At 50.4% G+C, this 18,183-nt stretch overlaps 1 protein-coding gene, 1 long non-coding RNA gene and 1 other non-coding gene across 4 annotated transcripts in view; 1 reads left to right on the top strand and 2 right to left on the bottom strand.

Annotated features, from left to right (window-relative positions):
• The window catches only part of LOC135904588 (uncharacterized), a 348,163-nt gene that overhangs the window by 258,694 nt on the left and 71,286 nt on the right, over positions 1–18,183 (bottom strand). The window lies entirely within an intron of this gene.
• The window catches only part of LOC135904603 (uncharacterized), a 66,957-nt gene that overhangs the window by 35,076 nt on the left and 13,698 nt on the right, over positions 1–18,183 (top strand). The window contains exon 2 of the long non-coding RNA XR_010565169.2: positions 3,645–3,838. This is a non-coding gene — a long non-coding RNA (uncharacterized lncRNA). The remainder of the gene's footprint in view (positions 1–3,644; positions 3,839–18,183) is intronic.
• Positions 17,487–17,561, bottom strand: TRNAT-CGU (transfer RNA threonine (anticodon CGU)). The gene has a single exon. It is a non-coding gene; the product is annotated as a tRNA-Thr (tRNA).

Below are 18,183 nucleotides of genomic sequence, written 5' to 3'. Positions count from 1 at the left end.
CGGGGTTGGAGGGGCGGATTCAACGAGGTGTCCCAGGGCTATACGCTTTGCGCCTCTGCTCATTCCACCAGGGAAAATGGAATGACACTGTCCATCGTAGGTATAGCTAAGGATGGCGCCAACTTCAAGTTGATCATGACGTCACCTGAAGTTTATTGCCGAGCCACGAAGCAGTAATTATTTGGGACGCTGAGTCGCATCACTTAGGGGCATCAAAAAGATTCGCAGTAGCAAGCGCTAAAAAAAAAATGTATATATCACGAAGACTATCCCTCTAAAGACTGTTATGATTACACTTTAAGAAAATTATCGTTGCTTGGACCCGGCGGACAGGCGGAGGATGGAGAAAATCATGAGTGCGGTGCATCGAGCGTACACCGAGATAAAAACTTTCTTCTGCCATCTAAAGTGGACGTTTTTGTAAACAGAAAATGATCACCGCATTGCCAGACGGGGACCAAGAAGGAGAGAGAAACCACATTAACACGAGTGAGAGACACCGCAGGCGTCCCTCCGGGGAAAAGCCGGCGCTTCGTCACCTTTCCAAACTGCTCTCAAAACACCGTGTTTATTTACTCCTGGAGCGGCACGCCGTCGCGGCTCAGGGGCGCAAAGGAGGCTCTGCAAAGAGCCAGAAATTGGTTGGTAATCTTCGGCGCACCCACTTGCGCACGCGCGAACTTGTGCGCGGCGCGGGGGTCGCGTGAGAAAGGGGGGGGGGGGGGGGGCAGGCGAGACTGAGTACGGGTAAGGGCGCTCAGCACGGTGACGAGCGCAGAGCCCACGTGGTGTCGAAGCGCGTCACCGCGCGAGTCGTCGCGCACTTCGCACCACCTCTGAAAGAACCGCGCGGTGCCTGCCAAAGATATGAGCGTATCAGCGCTGACAGACAGACAGGATCTCGCGGGATAGAACAAGTGGGCGCTACGAGCCCTTAAGCGTTCGCGCGAAAATGCTCCGGTTTTACTTTCGCACACGCGCACACACAGACCCACGCAAACTAAAAGCAGACGACGGCCGGCGATAGGCTGCGGCGAGTTCAGGAAAAGCGTATAGACTTCTATATGTGCATCCGTGATAGGGACACTTCCTTTTTTTCACCTCCCGCGGTTTCCGGGGTTGCGCACGGAGGAACTTGCGCAGCCGGCATTCTATGACGAGGCTGCGATCCCTATAATAGGGCTTCTCTATACGACAGGGAAAGAGAGCGCCATCCACGACGCGCGAACATCACTCAGAGATAATTACTCCGATGCCTGCGCCACGCAGAGACGCGAGTGAGCGCCACAGCTCGCGTACCGGGGGTCCCGTGGCCCCCTGGGTAATTACTGAGCAACCTATCTGGCGCACCGAGAGGGGCCCCACAAGCCACCACCGCAAGAGATAACTCGGTATTGGCACAAGCGGCGGCCCGTTTTTTATTCATTTCCCCAAAGAAAGAGAGACAGATAGGGAAGCTAACGAAAGGGGGGGATGGGGGGGGAGCGAGGCCTGGCTGCCAGCTCGCTTGGCTCGGGATTTTAACTGGGATTGGAGGAGCTGCTATATACACTCTGCTAGGGCAGCAAGGGTCCCCTGCTTTTGGCTGGGATTCTGATGATTAGATTGTTTTCTTTCATTGCTGTTGTTTTCAGGCGAAGCACCAAACCTCACTGGGCCCAAGACACGCGTGGCTGCCGGTGATCCCACTTGCCGAGGATGAGAACGGCGCGGCGCCATAATGTTCCTGATCGCGCTTTTTCGCCGCGTAGAGAAAAGAACGAGCGGACCCGTTTTAATTTCACAGAAACAAAAGGCTCCCCCGCGCTTTTAATTTTTTGCCTTCCTCTTGTCGTGCGCTGTCTAGGGGAAAGAAAATTCCAGGAGGAAGACAAGCAGCAGTGGGAAGTAAAGAGAAGTGAGGAAAGAACGAATGAAAGAACGAATGAAAGAAAGAAAGGAGAGACGAAAATGAGGTCATGCATCACAACGATCTGAATGGCATTAAGCAAGAATTCCATATCCCTGGCCGCCCCCTTTTGTTTCTGCGCTTCCGCATAAACTGTAGCATCGAGCAGCGAGATGGTGAGAGCGAAGACCGAATAAAGAGACGCGTTTGCCTCCTTTCTACTCGCTGCTGAAAAACACGCAGCTAGCGCACGATAAGGGCTGGAATGAAACAGCGCAGAAAACTACAGGGAAGGAGAGACGAAAATGAGACGAGAGAAACAATGTCGCTACCCGGGACAGTTCATCGTGGACTGCCGCTGTGGCCGCAGCTTCTTTATTAGAGACAGCAAGCTTCTGCCACCGCTAGTTGCACATAAAATGTGTGTGTGCCCGCGAAGGCAAATTGGAGTTCTGAACGGTGATACGTGGTGCAAAAAAAAAATTGTTTTAAATAAGTAGCAGCAGTGCGGCGTTGTTTGGTGGCGAGAGCAACGAGACAGACGCTTTTCAACAATGCCATTTTAAACAAAGGAAATCAAAGTTTGCGAACAGAGAAGCAAGAGCCAGTCATTGTGACGGCGGCGCGCTTTCAGCGAAGTCCTGCAAACAAGCGTATTATTCTCGAGCGCGCATGGTAAATAGAGATTGCGGCTCTCTCACGGTTGAAATTCTCGCTTGAATGTTGCTGAGCAAAATTTTTCTTTATTGCTCTTTCTCTCTCACTCTCTTGTTTGCATGTGCGCGTGCATGCGTGCCCGCGCACCTTTTGTTTTGTCGATCACTTGTTGCACGTGCTAATTTTCTTAGCCTATCGGAGTTAGCAGTGTTCCATAAAAGTGGTGCTACAAAATCACGTGAATATGAGTTACCACAAATGAATGTGATATAGAACACGTGATATGCGGATATATCTGCATAGAGCTTTCGACTTGAGGCGTATTAAGCTATTACGCAGTTGCCCGCAAAAAACTTGCAGTGTCATATGCAAAGCATCCACAGTTGCTACTGTCTCCTTCATTAGCAGCCAAGAAAAACATGCACGCCTTCGTTTTCTGTCCTTGTCCACGCTACCAAGCGTAAAAGAGAAGATTACGAGAAGCAGCCGCCGGATACCGCCTGAAAGTTTGTATTTGTTTGAACAGGCAACACGCAGCCCTAATTTGCTCCCTGCCATACGGGAGATCTTCAACGGGCATTCGCTTCCTCCCAGATTGCGAAGTATAGTCACTTCTCTCGTCAAACTCATAACAATCATTTTTTGCCTGCACGCTTCTGTTCCCGTCAGATGATCTCGCGTTTTGCGTTCACTTTCCTTATACTTATAGTATACCACGGCATTCTATTCCCATAATACCACGGGGTCTGTATACGAAGCCGCACACGTGCTTGCTTTGATCTACACCTCATCTCTAACAACTCATCATAGCCCGAAGCTGAAACTCGCGTACCGCACTTTCGGGCGTCGCATCATGGTGCGCGCCGCTGCCAAAACCAGAAGTCCCGGAAGAGGGACGACTTGCGCGAAGACGTCTTGGGCTGCGCAGATGTGGGGAGTGGTGCAAAGCGAGAAATATAAAAGAAAAATCAAAATAAAGAAAATAAATACGGGACAAGGAAGTGATGACGTTCTTTCTTTCTCGTTTCTTGTTTTTATTGTTCTTGATGCTGTTCTTGTTGTTGCTACTAGGATATGTATCTTTTTTTTTTCTTCGCAGAGTTGAGCCCAGTCTGGGGAGAGCGGCCGCACGTGGAGTGGTAGTGGAGCGGTGCTAATATGCGGCGCGCCGACTAAACCACGCGACGAGCAGCGCTGGCCGGCCGCATCGAGATTAATGGACCCTTCAGCACTCCCTAACCCCACCCCGCTTTCCTCCGGGCCCGCAGCTAGCACGGCTTGCATTATTACACGGTACGTCGTGTAGTTTGTCCGTTCCACTTCTTTCACTCGTCCCGCTCACTGCTCGAGCTTGCCTCCACCGCGCGCTGCTCGGAGAACACCGGCCGCGAGACACCGAGAGAGTGACTGCAGTGACGTTCTCCCCCGCGGTGGCAGTCCAAGGTGCGTCCGTATCGCGAAGCCCAACACGGCGTGGTCCCGCCCTTCGTAGCGCCCGTCGAATGCTTCGTGAAAGAAACAGCCGCCGTGTACCACCTACAGCCAGAACGGCGGCTGTCTGTCAGGGCGTGATGGCCGACTGTGTCTTTCCAGGCCTGCCTCGCGCGGCGTGCTTTGCGTGTGTAATATTTGAGAGCTACATTTGCTTTGATAGAGAGAGAGAGAGAGAGAGAGAGAGCTCTTTAATGAAACTCTGATATTTTTTTCCGGCTTGTGCATGTGACCTACAAGCTAGTCTGCATGGAGAAGGTCCTTAGGAGCGAAGCTATTCGAATGTTCTTAGAAGTGAACAGACAGGGTGAAACACATTTAAAACACAATAATAATAAAGCGTGAATAAGCGCGTACTCAGTATTTACACGTAAATGAACTTCAGGGCCTTGATTTCAAAATTAACACGACGTAAAAATGAAGTTCGATCATTCTACAGTGCACATTTAGCATTTCTTAAAGCTTATCAAGCTAGCCAACGGCCCAAAGCTAAGCAAACAAGTCTGGCACTACCTATAGGGCCTACTGTTCTCAGCGCCAGTGGTGCATGACTAATTTTGTGCTGATACTCTCACCTCCCTCTCTCGTAGCCGCAGTCTTTCTCTATCCCTGGTCGCCGCTTTCTCTTCTTTTTTACTCTTTGTTTGCCAGGTGTGTGCGCAGTAGGTGCGCGTCATTCGGCATATGCGCTCACGTCGGCGAGCCGGGGAAGTGCTCCGGCGGCGTACGGGTGCGGGTGCGGCCCGTCGACGCACCACAGCCCCAGATTTGGCGGCGGTGATTGAGCGAGCGCTATCCCACGTGAAAGGCTGCCCTTTTCTCGCTGCTAGGTTTTGTTCCTTACGCGTGTTTTCTTTTTCTTTCTTCTTTTTTTCCCTCGCCCTTTTTTCCCTCGCACCGGGCCTGATTGCTTCTGATGAGAGATTACTAGCGTGGGCTCTGGATGAGCCACTTGTGTGGTTCGTTCGCAGGCGTAAAATGCCGTTACGCAACGGCACGTTCTTTGCGGCAGATAGGCATGGGAGATTAAATGCTAATGTCCCTGGCTGCCGGAGTAGCGCGCTGTGGCGCGCCAGTCTGCCCTATGTTACTGGCGCATGGGCAAAATCGGTATGCATGCTTTGCACGTAGCGCAGCTCGTGGTGATGGCCAACTTAATAGGCTTCATATATAACCGCGTTGTTTAGAAGAGACTGTCGGTTAAGATGCAAACGCATAGCTGTAAAAAAAAAACAAAGAAAAAAAACATCAGCAGTGATTATATATTGCGAGTTATGGGAACGGCGACATAACAGCTCTTGTGTTAGTATATGTTCCCGCTGGCCAGTTCTTTCTACACGTCGGTGCTTTGCGCTGCATTCACGCCATGAATTTAGAGCAACTAGCCCAAACCGATATCCTAATTTATGTAACTGTCAGACTTTGCATTGGACACTTAAGGTGTTCCGTAGCCATGGAGAAGATGCTGAGTAACAGTGGTAACGAAAAAGAAAATGAAGACTGGAAGTAGAAAGAGAGAAAGAGAGGCAGGGAGGTTAATTATATTGCTCCAGGCTTACTGTCCTAAAGTGTGGAATGAGGAAACGAGAACAAAATGGAGAAACTGATAACACGTGATGCGCGCGCACTCAAACAGCGTTCATCGTGCAAATAAAAGCGGCCGCTGTGCTCAGTCGTCTTTGAAAAGTGCAGCAGTGCTCTGGTGGCTTTCTGTAGATATGATGGCGTAGTCTCTGGGCCCAATATTGGGCGTTCTTTGAACGCTCTGTCGTCCGGTAGGCTTAAAGCGGCAGGCAAATTATGTGTTTCATCAGCAAAAGATCCTGTCTCAATCATAAAATTTGCACCAGGCCATGTCCATCATGCTGACGCAATGACAGTGGGCGTTTGTAAAAGCGAGGACCAGCCACGAGCAGCGCAAAGTTGAGTCGTGTCGCGTCACATCGAGATACGTCAGGCAGCAGTGAAACGCTAAATGAAGATTCCAGGGAATGCAGTCTCTAGTGGGCACATTCCGCTGAACTCCAATGTTCATGAAACAGGAAATGAATAAGAATGTTAGTAGAGCAAAGAGAATAAGAGAGACTAATCTAACATTATAGTTACTTAGTACCCATATGTTAAAAACAGGAAGCTGGGCGAGTGCGTATGATTGCATCGTGAATAATAAGCGCACGGACACACGGACTTAGAAATGAGAACGACGCTTCGGTTACACCACCAGCGAAGCGTCGTTTTTCTTTCTTGGCATATGAGAGCTTGGTACAGGAGAAGCACATATAGGGGGGCTTACGATTCATGAAGAATAGAACACAAAGTAACAAGTACGCAGTCTACGAAATTACATACAAAAAAAAGTTTAGCATCACCTAAGACGACCAGAGCTCGCAAACAAACTGCGTCCGGTACAAAAGTTGTTAGCATATGTTTAAAATTGAATCGATGCCGCTTAGATTGTTCTTGTTTTACATCTACAGCGCGTAGTACTTTACGAGGTAGCCATTCAATTTGCCAGTGCCGCATGACACCCAAACGGCAAATGCGGTATGCGAGTCCTCGTTATGCAATCGCCCTTGCGCTACCAGAACACCTCTTACAACACCGAGTCAAAGCGCTCAGCAACGTTGCTTCACCATACCACTACGACAGCTTGAATAGGCTGATACATACGGTTTCAAAAGTTCAAAAGTTCAGTCTCTTGGGGCATGTGCACAAAGAGAAAAGCGGTCCCGAAAGTACGTGGTGCGTGTAGCAGATATATGGCGAGTTACGTTCCCGCGCGCGCTCCGTCTTTCATTCGATCGTCGAATTTATTTTTCTTTCTTTTCTCATTCTCATCCCAATGACCTGTACCTCCCCGTGCGCCTTTTTCGATCGACCTTCTCGAAACAGCGCTATTTTGTTCGCGTTTCAAAACCACTAAGTGCGCCGCGCGTGTAACTCTGCGAGGCCCATACAAGACCACTCACCGTCGCCACAAAGAACACGCAGGCGAGTCAACAACTTAATGGGTCTCCGCGGAGCTTTTGCCTACACACGAACACACGCATGCGAGCGCACGCTCGGCGTGTTCTCCTCTTCTTCCTCCAGCGTGGACTAATAGAGACGTCTATGAGGGCATCGTGTTACCTCTTATCGCTTCGACGAAGGCTCTAAATAATAAGCATCTACGCGGCGCACACGAACACGCAATGACCGAGCGAGAAAGAGAAGCCTCCCCTGCAAACGAAAAAGTGGCGCAGGCAAGCTCAGTGGTTTAGAAACAAACAAGCAGAACAACGCGCCCGCGACGCGTCGAGAAGCAGTGTGTTTGTTAGCGTATACATTCGCGGCGGTGGCCGCTGTTTGTGTACGGGATGCCGCCGCGTGGCGCCTCGGTTCCGTTGTTAACCCTCGGGGTCACACTGAACGAAGTATGCGCCCGGCCTCGCGTATGTATACACACACACACACCCACCCACACGCAACACATGAACACCGAGCGCTGTGCAGCACGGCGATCGTGTATACTATACGAGTGCGTGCGCTGCCGTGAAGGCCGCAGCCGCGCTGTGGGCAGCCGAAGCACGAAGCGGCGTCCGCGGTTCGGACCATTACTAGTGCCCCGCGGCAAAGGAAGTCATGTTCTGGCCCTTCGTGTAAACATAAATCTCCACGACGTGGGCTGCGCGGTTGATGCATAGTCGGAAGCGAGCTGGAGAGAGAGAGATAGAGAGAGAGAGAGAGAGAGAGAGAATGAAACAGTGTGTGAGTGGACGGGTGAAGGAGCAGGCTGGGATCGCTGTAGATGCTCTCGGACAGCAGCCCTTCTCAACTTGGTCCCCTTGTCCCTTCCCTCCCGATACAACGCAGATGTAAAACTCTCTCCGCGACATGGACGCCGATCGCGTTAGCGGAACTCAACAAGCTGATGAAGGCACAGCCGTAGCGGATAAGATAATACGCGAACCGCACACACGCACACACAGACAGAAAAGAAAAAGGAATTGCTGAACGCAACAGCCACCAGAACAGCCTCTGAACGGGCAGAAAAGAAAGAACACTAGAGCCGGTTCACGCGCGCGTTCAGAACGGACGGCTCGAGCCGCAGGAGCTGCGCATGAGAAGTGGCCCGAGCTGGATGTGTTTTGCGTGAGCTGTATAACCAAGTCATGGTCGATGGACGAGCAGCAGGGCTAGGAGGGGTTGAGGTGGCAGGAAATGCGGCATGGGGGGGGGGGGGTTCGGAAAGTTGGGAACAACTTTATTTTCCCCAGCTCGTTATGCTTAGATTTCTCTGCTTTCTTTTTCTCTTCCGCTTTGCTTGTTACTCGCTATAGCGCTAATTGCTCGGAGGCACGCTCGATTTTACCGAAGCGTTCTCGCTGCTCGAAACGAGGGTCGTAAATATAAGTGAGCAAATAGAGTTGCGCTTGGGCCTCGGCGCTCGCTCCTTGAAATATTGCGGTGCGAGCGAATGTCCTCTTTCCTTTTTTGTTACTTTTTTTTATTGTTACAACACGCGAATGTCTCCTTTAGCATGCGTCCTTTGATACAGTGTAGCCAGATGCAGGATGTTTATTCGGGATGAAGCACACATCGGTTTATTCATAAAAAAAAATCAGGCGACATCTTTTCTTTTCTACATCTTTTTTCTTTATCGCAAAAGTGAATATGCGCGCTGCAGAATCCAGAGCGCATCGGCTCCGCCCTAGTCTCTCTCTCTCTCCTTCAACCGAGAAAGACGATTCGCCGAGGAAACAGATGTGCTTCACGTCACACACGACTTTCCTTTTGTCGCACGGTGTTGAGGCCAGACAAGCATGCATAGTAAAGAAAACTGAGGCGTGGCGCCACCCCACATTTTCTGTTCCTTATTTGCGCTTGTTTCAATGTGTTCGGTGCGCTATACGCGCACCTCTGAGTAACTGTGGTCCAGCCGGGCGCACTATTACATGCATCAGTGTCGCGAACAAGTGTGGCTGTGCAATCTAGAACACGATAACCGAGGCGCATGCTTCACAGCACTGAGACCCCGTTCCCTAAGCCTAAATCCGCTGACACACTACTGCTGAGTAGATACGAAAGAAACCCTTGTCGACTGGCCAACCTACAGCGAGAATAAAAAAAACAAGGCAGACATAAAAGGAAAAAAAAAAACGAGGCCGCAGTCGCCTCATAGAGTTCACGCCGCACCTCCGCTTGACCTCGCTCCTTGTCCGAGTGGCTCCATTAGGGCCATCGCAATCCCGATCTTGACGCCCCATCCAAACACCACACCCCTGGCCAGCAGGCAGGCAGGCAGCCGGGCTGGCTGGCAGGCCATCAACTGCTCCTCGGCTATATCGTCCACACGCATAGCCACGCTCGAACCCGAAGCGCACTGCGGCGCACCGCTTGAACTCGTTTGCCGGAGCCGCACAAAAGTGGCGCGTGTAAGCGAGGCGCTAATGGCTTTATGAGCACCATGTCTGCATGCGCAGACCCGGGCGTGCGTTCTTGCAGCGTCCGTGCTGCGACGGACGAGAAAACGCGCGCATACCGCGGCGGCGTGATTCATGGCTTCGAGTTTGGACGGCGTGAACTTCCGCTCACCGACGTAAATGGCGGGGATTCGGGCGCACTTCTGACGAGAAAGCGATGAACGAGCGAGGAGATTTTGGCAGATATGGATCACGACTGCCAGTTGTATTCGAAAATTGGTAACGCGGCAAGTGGTCCCTGATGTAAGGCACATCCTCGCTGCCGTGGTTCCCTCGTGTTATACCAGAACCCATTCGAGTAGTAACTCCACATATAGCAAATCGATTGGCAACCACAAGGAACGCATTTTCTGAACACATTTCCGGCCGGCGTCATTGAGTCTAATGATGCCGTGCAATTCCGACGCAGTAATCGCAGATAAAACACATTCTTCGTGGCTGCCGCTTTTAATTGCGAACACACGGAACGTTCCTCATTACAGTTCGTGCATCGGTCCACGTGGCACGTGGCCATGTATGAATTACAGTAAATACCGAACTTATATGCACTACTTTCATAGAGAGTAGTTTACTGTCGCACAACAGTGTCAGTGCATCTGTAGCTATTATACGCCAATTGACCACCACACACACACTGGATATATTTTGGGGAGGCTTCTACTTGGTATTCGTTGTAATGAATTTCTTGCAACGCATGTGGAGGAAGGCCCTGACCGAAGTACTATACCTGCCGTGTTTCTGGTATGTGCGTTCGGCCTGAAGAAGTTCAATTCCAAACTATACACAACTGGAAAGCGCAGTGAATATGTGCACCTACCTAAAGTTACCAGAATGGCCTTCCATACACGATGCACAATTTTTCTCTTGATCCATCAAGTTCAGCGTCACACAAATTATACGATAAAAGAAGTCTACAGCTATGCGAAACTTGTGCGTGCGTACACGTGGGGATGCAACCAACGATGGGTGTGGTCACTGCTTCAGACATGCATGTAAGCACGTACTTTGACGCTTCCCAATGTCGAGCAGGGAGTAAAAAAAAAAAAGAAACAAAACCAGCACTCGGGAAGTGACGGAAGATGTCGAGGCACTAGGGGGAAGAGAGAGTTCAAGTAGGGATTGCGCACAGAAAAGAGACCAGAGGGGGGGAAGGTGACGTAAACGACGAGAACAACGGAGCTCTCCCGCGAACAACTCGCGGATGGAGAGTGCGCGCGAGTGCGCGTGCATACGGCGCGCCACGCGGGGCGTGCATAAGTAAATGGGGCGTGATGAATTTTTCAAGAGGTGTTAGCCAGATCAGGCAGCAATCAGAGAGCGGTCGAAGGCGCGCAACCCAAGGAAGAGGCCGCGCGCCCTCGCGCCGGCGGTGGTTCGTAATTAGCGCGAAGAGCTGGCGAATAATGAGCGCCGGCCGCTTAGCGCGTCTCGTAGAGCGGGAGAACTAACACGCCAGTGCGTGGTGTGTGTACGTTCTCTCGCTCTTGGGCCGCGCCGTGGCTGGGCAGTAATGCGATCCGCGCTTAATATACATGGGCAGCAACTGACTCGAGTGCGCTCGCGAGCTGCTCGATTTCATGGCGCTCGTTAGGGTATTACTCGTCAAAAGGCGCACGTCAGTGGTGTGCTCATTGGGCACGCGGTACTGTGTGCGGTGTGTGCTCGTGCCGCCTCGGAGGATATGTCGGAGCGAGTTATGTAAGAGCCACGGTTCTGAGTGCAAAGTGCGCGGCGCTTTGCAGGCGTTATGAAACACGACGTGAGAAGCGAGGGGCTCATTGGTTGGGGAAGTTTAGGAATACCTGCAAAGTCTATTTGTAAAGAATAGTAGGTGTGTACACGTGTGTTATTGAGAGAGCGAGAGAGAGTGTGTGTGTGCATGTGTGAGTGGGGGGGGGGGGGGGGCGGCTGCGTGAGCGCATGCGTATGTGAGCGCGTGTGAGTGAAAGAGAAGAAACTATTGCCGATTTGTCGATAAAGAATAAACTATTGTAGATAACGCGTCGACTATTGTCGACGCGTTATCATCGTAAAACAAGCGCCAGCCAGTCGTGACTGGGATGGTAGTGATAAGAGCGAAAGCGGTGGCGCAACTTAGAACTGAGGCACTCATTACAAGTGAATGGTTATGTGAGATTGGTTCCAGGTGTACACCTGTTTCTCGATTCTTTGCGAGATTAGATTTGCCCTCATCACGTACGTCCATAATGAGCTGGTGAGTGTGGTGAAATTCAATCATCCGCTCTTCTCTATGCGCGTTGAATGTGCTTATTCTGAAGCTTTTCGGCAAGTTTTTTCATCCACTTTTATTTCCATTAATTTATCACTTATTTAATTCAATTAGTAACTACAAACAATTTCCCATATGTTTTTGTTGGTTTTATGTTGGCTTCTTATGATCCGACTAAAAAAATTGAGCCCCCCACGGTAAAGCCCCCTTCTTCTCGTATATATACAAGTCGCTGTTTTGCTCATAATGCGAAGCTATCACGCGATAACTGGGCCAATATTATGCGCAACATTAGTCCCGAGCTATTTCGCGCGGTGTAGTTTGTGTAGGTGGCGCTCCTCGGTGGTGGACTGTTTTTTACTCCTCTTTATTACACATTTTTTCGCTCCTTTCCGCTTACATTGTTCACATTTTTTTCACTTCATCGTTGGTTTGGATAGGCAACATAGCGTGGGGTCAGCCAATTGTTTTGAACAAACCCTCAAGAGGCCAGGCACGGTATTGCCTGGGCGCAGTTGTTGCCGCGGCATCGACGGAGTGGCTGAGGCGTAGAATCTTCGATTCGCAAGCTGTGGGTATACGCAGTTCGTATCCTGACGGTGCGCTGATAGCTTGTTTCTTTTATAAACGGGGTTTTACTTTTTACAGAACTTGGCAGTGCGTTCTGGGGTTCGAGCGGCGGGCACGGGAGAACATCAAAAGGAATAGGACCAAGGTGGTCCAGCTGACCTTGAGTGAGATTTTACTAGCTATAGCTGTAATATTATAGAGCTTCATTTCTGGCAAAATTGTACATACGCGTCAAGGAAGGCCGCTACCTTCATCGTTAACTGTGGCTCACGACATTGGCATTTCGTGCCTGTCGGTACAAACATAACGTATAGTAATAGAGGAGTGACCAAACAATTTTATACAAAATTCCGAGTTCAACCCCTCCATCGTCCCTCTTGCGCCCGAGCCCCGCACCGCTTCTGTGCCCATTCCCATCGGTATCCCGCACCCATCTGTGTTGCTCAGCGGGATATGTGGACAGAGGGAAGCGGCGACCCACCTCGTAAAGCGTGGGCCTCCGGGGAAACGGGCAAACACGCAAGATTCATTCTTTTTTTCTTTTGTCGCTTCGACCCCACTTGCTCGCGCAAATAACAGCTGGACCCATGCGTGCCTTCGGCGAGGTTTTTCCGGCGGAACGAAAGCGTTGGTCGAAGCTGCGGGGTCCGGTCCGTCGTTCATTTTCCGCGACGCGGTGCCACAGTGAAAGCGAGCGGCAAGCGAAAAGGGAACGCAAGAATGTGCAAACAAGCGGGCCATGAGGGCGCGCAAGGAATTCGTTCGGCCGGAGAACGGTGCGTCCAGTTCCAGCACGGTATCCACTGTGTGTTCTCCGGCGTCCCGCAGCTTAACTCACAACATCAGCAAGCTCGCCTCGATGGACAATGCCAATCGGATGTGTCAGCTGCCGTCGCAGACTCAGTTATTGATCAAAATACATCGTTTTCATAATGCTATCTGCTGTTTTAGTTTCAGCAGGCTGCCCAGTAGCCATCGACAATGTTGTTCGTGTGCTCCCTCTTCGGGCCGGACTGTAGGAGGCTAGGTGAATTCACCTCGTCACTACACGGGTCCTTTCAGCGCAGCAGGCAGCGAAACATGCACACGCAAAGAATTGACTGTGCCTTGATTGAACTGTGACTAAAATTACTGAGTGTTCAGGATGGACTTGGGACCTGAGTCAAAAGGACCGCGGTTATGCCTGTAGCGCGCAACAAGATGAAGCTCCATACTGCGGTGCGTCCTTCTAATATTATAGACGATGCGCTGAGGTGACAATCAGTAACTTAGAGCCGCGGCGGTCATCTTTGTCTCACGAAACACACAGCTGTGGTCACGGAAGAGCACTGAGTTGTGATGTCTTCAGAGGGGTTGATGTCGATGTTCTGTTTCATCATTTACTGGGTTTTGACGGTACTCGTTCCGCCAGAGTTACAACGATAAGTAGACTGTCGCATTAATTGTAACTGCTAACGAACAGATGTCTTACTACTGACGCTACTCACAATAATACCCAGCATCTTCGAGAAATGCAAGACAGAGACTTGGGGCGAGGTAACATAAATGCCTTCCGTGATCCTTGTCGACACTTCTTATGTCCAGTTGCTGTGAAACAACGCAAACGATGATACTTTCAGGGTAAGGCAGAGAGACCGGCCTAGGGTACTTTAACTTTCTCCTCGGCGCTGAGAGAATATAGATAACGTGGGGGAAGGTGACGATGCTGTTGGAGGATGATAAAAGAAAAGAAAGGGTTAGCTTCAGGAGAAGTAAGCACAGGATAATGTGTCTGTTGAAAGTATATATATATATATATATATATATATATATATATATATATATATATATATATATATATATATATATATATATATATATATATATATATATATATATATATATATATATATGCGTATGTAGTGCGACGTACGTTGTTCTTGCACAATGTATTTCGAGCGTATTGGTCAGTGGAACTGGCGAAACGTTACAGATATATCGTGCAAAAACAACGTACGTTGAAATTTTCTTCACTGAAGTTATATATCTATATACAGAGTGTCCCAACTATCATGCACCAAGATTTCAAAATACGCAAAAGCCATGTAGCTGGACCGAACCAAAATAATGTTTGCCGTCGCTTAGAGATACTCAGATAAATTTTTGCCTTCCGCCCACTAACATAATGCGTGTTAATTAATTAAATAATCGACTTCTCAAACATTACAATTAGAAGAAAAGTGTCAATGAGAAAATTGTAGAGCAACGTGAAAAGCTCCCGATACAGCCTTCTGTTGCTCTTTACATGCTACATAAAAGTCTATTTCCGAACCTGAAAGAAGTGTGCGAATACACGCAAGGTGCCTCGAGCGGACAGTCGCGCGGCGAGCGACGGCAAACAACATTACGTTGGTTGTGTCCAGCTACGTGACATTTGTATATTTTTAAATCTTTGTGCGTGATAGTTGGGACAACCTGTGTAGTGTCATCAGACTAATCACTATAAATAAATATAAACGGAGACGAAGACGGGATAGCGGGACACCGTCAAGTTCTGCCATGTTGCTTTTATTGCGATAGCGTTTATATGCGCACACCAGGCGCATTTCTGCCGTTGCCGTCGCCGTGAGGTTCCGTATGGGTGAAAGATTGTGAGGGTGAGCCGACTAACACAGTTCAATCTCGCTTCTTCTTCGTGATTTGGGAGAGGGAAAATACGCTCAGTTCTGCAGCCCATATGGGAGAATCTCGCTTGCGCAAGCGAGGAACGCGGCCCACATGCGTGCCCTCTCCTGTGGCGCGCGAGGCAGGGGGGCGAGGCGAGGAAGGAGGGGTGTTCTCCTCCGGTGGCTGCTACGGTGACTCGATGTCCCCCTCGCCCGCCGCTCCGTACCCTGGAGACAACAGCGGCGTCTTCTACGGCGTTGGCCACGCGGATCGCGGACGCCGTTGGCGGACGCCGTAATAATAATAATAATATTTGGGGTTTTACGTGCCAAAACCACTTTCTGATTATGAGGCACGCCGTAGTGGAGGACTCCGGAAATTTTGACCACCTGGGGTTCTTTAACGTGCACCTAAATCTAAGCACACGGGTGTTTTCGCATTTCGCCCCCATCGAAATGCGGCCGCCGTGGCCGGGATTCGATCCCGCGACCTCGTGCTCAGCAGCCCAACACCATAGCCACTGAGCAACCACGGCGGGTGCGGACGCCGTAAGGACGTGTTGCCAGTGCCCTTGTGTCTTGAAAGCGGTCTGCGACGTGGCTAAAGTGCGCGCCCCCGCGGCCCTCATCTTCAAAGCGATATGCGATGTTTCCAGAGTGCACGTAGTGCCGGTAGCGTCATATGCGCTGTGCTTTCGACGTTTCGTACGCGTTGAAGCGACAGATGCACGGAGGTCAATTGGTTCGCAGCTGCTGCCGCGATTCCTAACTCCAGCGTTTTCACAGACAGTTCCCGCTGTCATCGAGCAGTGTGTGTTCATGTTTACCTGTGCGCGCGTGGCACCGTGCTAGTTAATTTAGTTAGAACAATTTGGTGGGCTAGTTGGTTAGAATCCGTGATGGAATGTGTAAGCGCGACTGAACAAGGACGCAGGAAGAAGCAGACACACAAGGACAGCGCTGTCTCCGTGTATCTGTTTCTTTCTACGTCCTCGTTGAATCATGCTTACATATTCTATCATTGTTAACTTAGTAAGCGAATGTTTAGAAGTTTATACGGTCAATAAAAGTGCTATCGTTACTGCGTACAGCTATCTACCAATTTGCTATCGCAATCGGCGCTTCGCCTTTCCGGTGGAAATGCGAATTTTTTTTATCCAATTATAGAAGCAGTGGCAACTTTGCGTATAAGGGGCGTTACTGCAGCTCAAAAAACACGCGCACCGTTCCGTCCCCCCCCCCCCCCTTTGTGTCATAGTCCACGTAGGTGGGCGGAAATAATGCTGGGTGAAGTGCGAAAATGGTGGTTGTGCGGCGCGCAGGGTTTTTTTCGTCGCGTTTAAGCTGCATGAGAAGGACAGCCCCGCTAGCACGCATTCTTCCTCCCCTCCGTCGCCGTTGCCGCGACAAATCCCCCATGAATCATTGGCGGGCGAGCTCTGGCCAGGGATGCAGGCCAAATCCCGGTGCCCTCGCGGAGCGCACGGACTCCGCGAAGCGAACCGAAATAACCGTCGCCACGGGCGCCAGCCGCCGGCACTCTGCGACGCAGAGCTCGCGGTTCTTCTCGAAGGCCTTCCCCCCACCGTACGTTGCTTGGCTCTGTATAGCGTCGCGTCGTCTCGCTCCTTTTTCTTGTCTTCCAGTACTTTTTTTAAAAGAGGCCATCGAACGCGCCGAGCGGACGAGCGAGAGGGGCTGGGTTTAGTGAGACGCTTGCTCGCTCCTCGAAACGCTCTGCATTAGTAATCGGGCGGGAATGACCGGCGGCACTCGAAAATAGAGAACGACGCTCGTAATCTCGCATCGACCGTTCCGGCATTTAACGGAAGTGCGCCTGTGCTTCGGCAGAGACCGCCGTGCCCGTTTGCCAAGCCCTGGGAGCACTGTTCAGTACTGGCAAGCGAGGTTTTAGCGCGATTTTTGGATGATATCGCACTCTTAAATTGCCGGGTATTTGCCTAAGGCTTCTCATTCACCAATACTCGTGCATTTCAGCGAAGCGCATTAGGCCCGTGGAAAGCATTTCTATATGCGTAGACCGTGCAAATTGCAAGCTGTTCTTATAACGTAGGAAAATGTGTAGACCACGAGTTATGCTCGGACAGCTACGACTCCTCGGACGATGACTTCAAAGTAGTGATGGGTAGATCAGCAAAAAGAAGACTACTGCAGGCATCTTCGTCGGTGAGTGCTTCTACCATGAAGAGTGCACAGCAGCGCTGGCCGCACACTGTGCTCTTCATGCCCGTAGTCCCGGCGACCAATTTGCATCTCCTAAATAGGCAGGTCCTTTCTTCGTTGCTCGAGAAAATCGCAAAAAAATGAGATTAAAGACGTGAGAATGAACTCGCGCAAGGATGTCCTGGTAGTTGACGTCAACGAGAAGAAAGGGGGTTAACCGAGGGGCCCGATTTTTATTCGTCATATCATAAGAAGCAAACAAACACTGACACCAAGGACAACATAGGGGAAATTACTTGAGCTTGATAAACGAAATAAACGATAAATTAATGGAAATTAAAGTGGATGAAAAAACAACTTGCCACAGGTGGGAACCGAACCCACGTCCTTCGCATTACGCGTGCGATGCTCTACCAATTGAGCTACCGCATCGCTGTTTTCCCATCCACTTTCTTGGGTATTGATGTGTCCTAGTAGAAACCTGGGAGTGTTAGCCAGCGCCACCACTCACAGACCTTGGCGGCGGACGTGGAAAGTCCTTTGCGCCGCAGGCGTAACGCGAACGTGATCTTTTTGGGTGAAGCCAAAATGCGAAGGATGTGAGTTCGGTTCCCACCTGCGGCAAGTTGTTTCTTCATCCACTTTAATTTCCATTTTTTATCGTTTATTTCGTTTATCAAGCACAAGTAATTTCCCCTATGTTGTCCTTGGTGTCGGTGTTTGTTGGCTTCTTAAGATATGACTAATAAAAATCGGGCCCCTCGGTTAACCCCCTTTCTTCTCATTGATTACATAACGAGGGTCTCGAATCCGGCAACATTGATGCCTGCAGGTAGCATATGTGGGTTTATTGACCAGCTGCCTTCACCCAAAAAGATCACGTTCTCGTGACGCCTGCGGCGCGAAGGACGCTCCACGTCCGCCGCCAAGGTCTGTGAGATTATCTGCTGCCCTGTTTCTGAATGTTAAAGGAGCATACAATAACGTAACGTACGAAGTGATTTTCAACGCGTTCTAGGCAGTAGCACGGACCTCCGGCCGGACTGCACCGACGCG

The sequence above is a fragment of the Dermacentor albipictus genome, chromosome 4 (genome assembly GCF_038994185.2).
Source record: "Dermacentor albipictus isolate Rhodes 1998 colony chromosome 4, USDA_Dalb.pri_finalv2, whole genome shotgun sequence".
NCBI classification, from domain to species: domain Eukaryota; kingdom Metazoa; phylum Arthropoda; class Arachnida; order Ixodida; family Ixodidae; genus Dermacentor; species Dermacentor albipictus.
The sequence above is the reverse complement of the archived record's forward strand: the minus strand, read 5'-3'. Positions and strand labels throughout refer to the sequence as shown.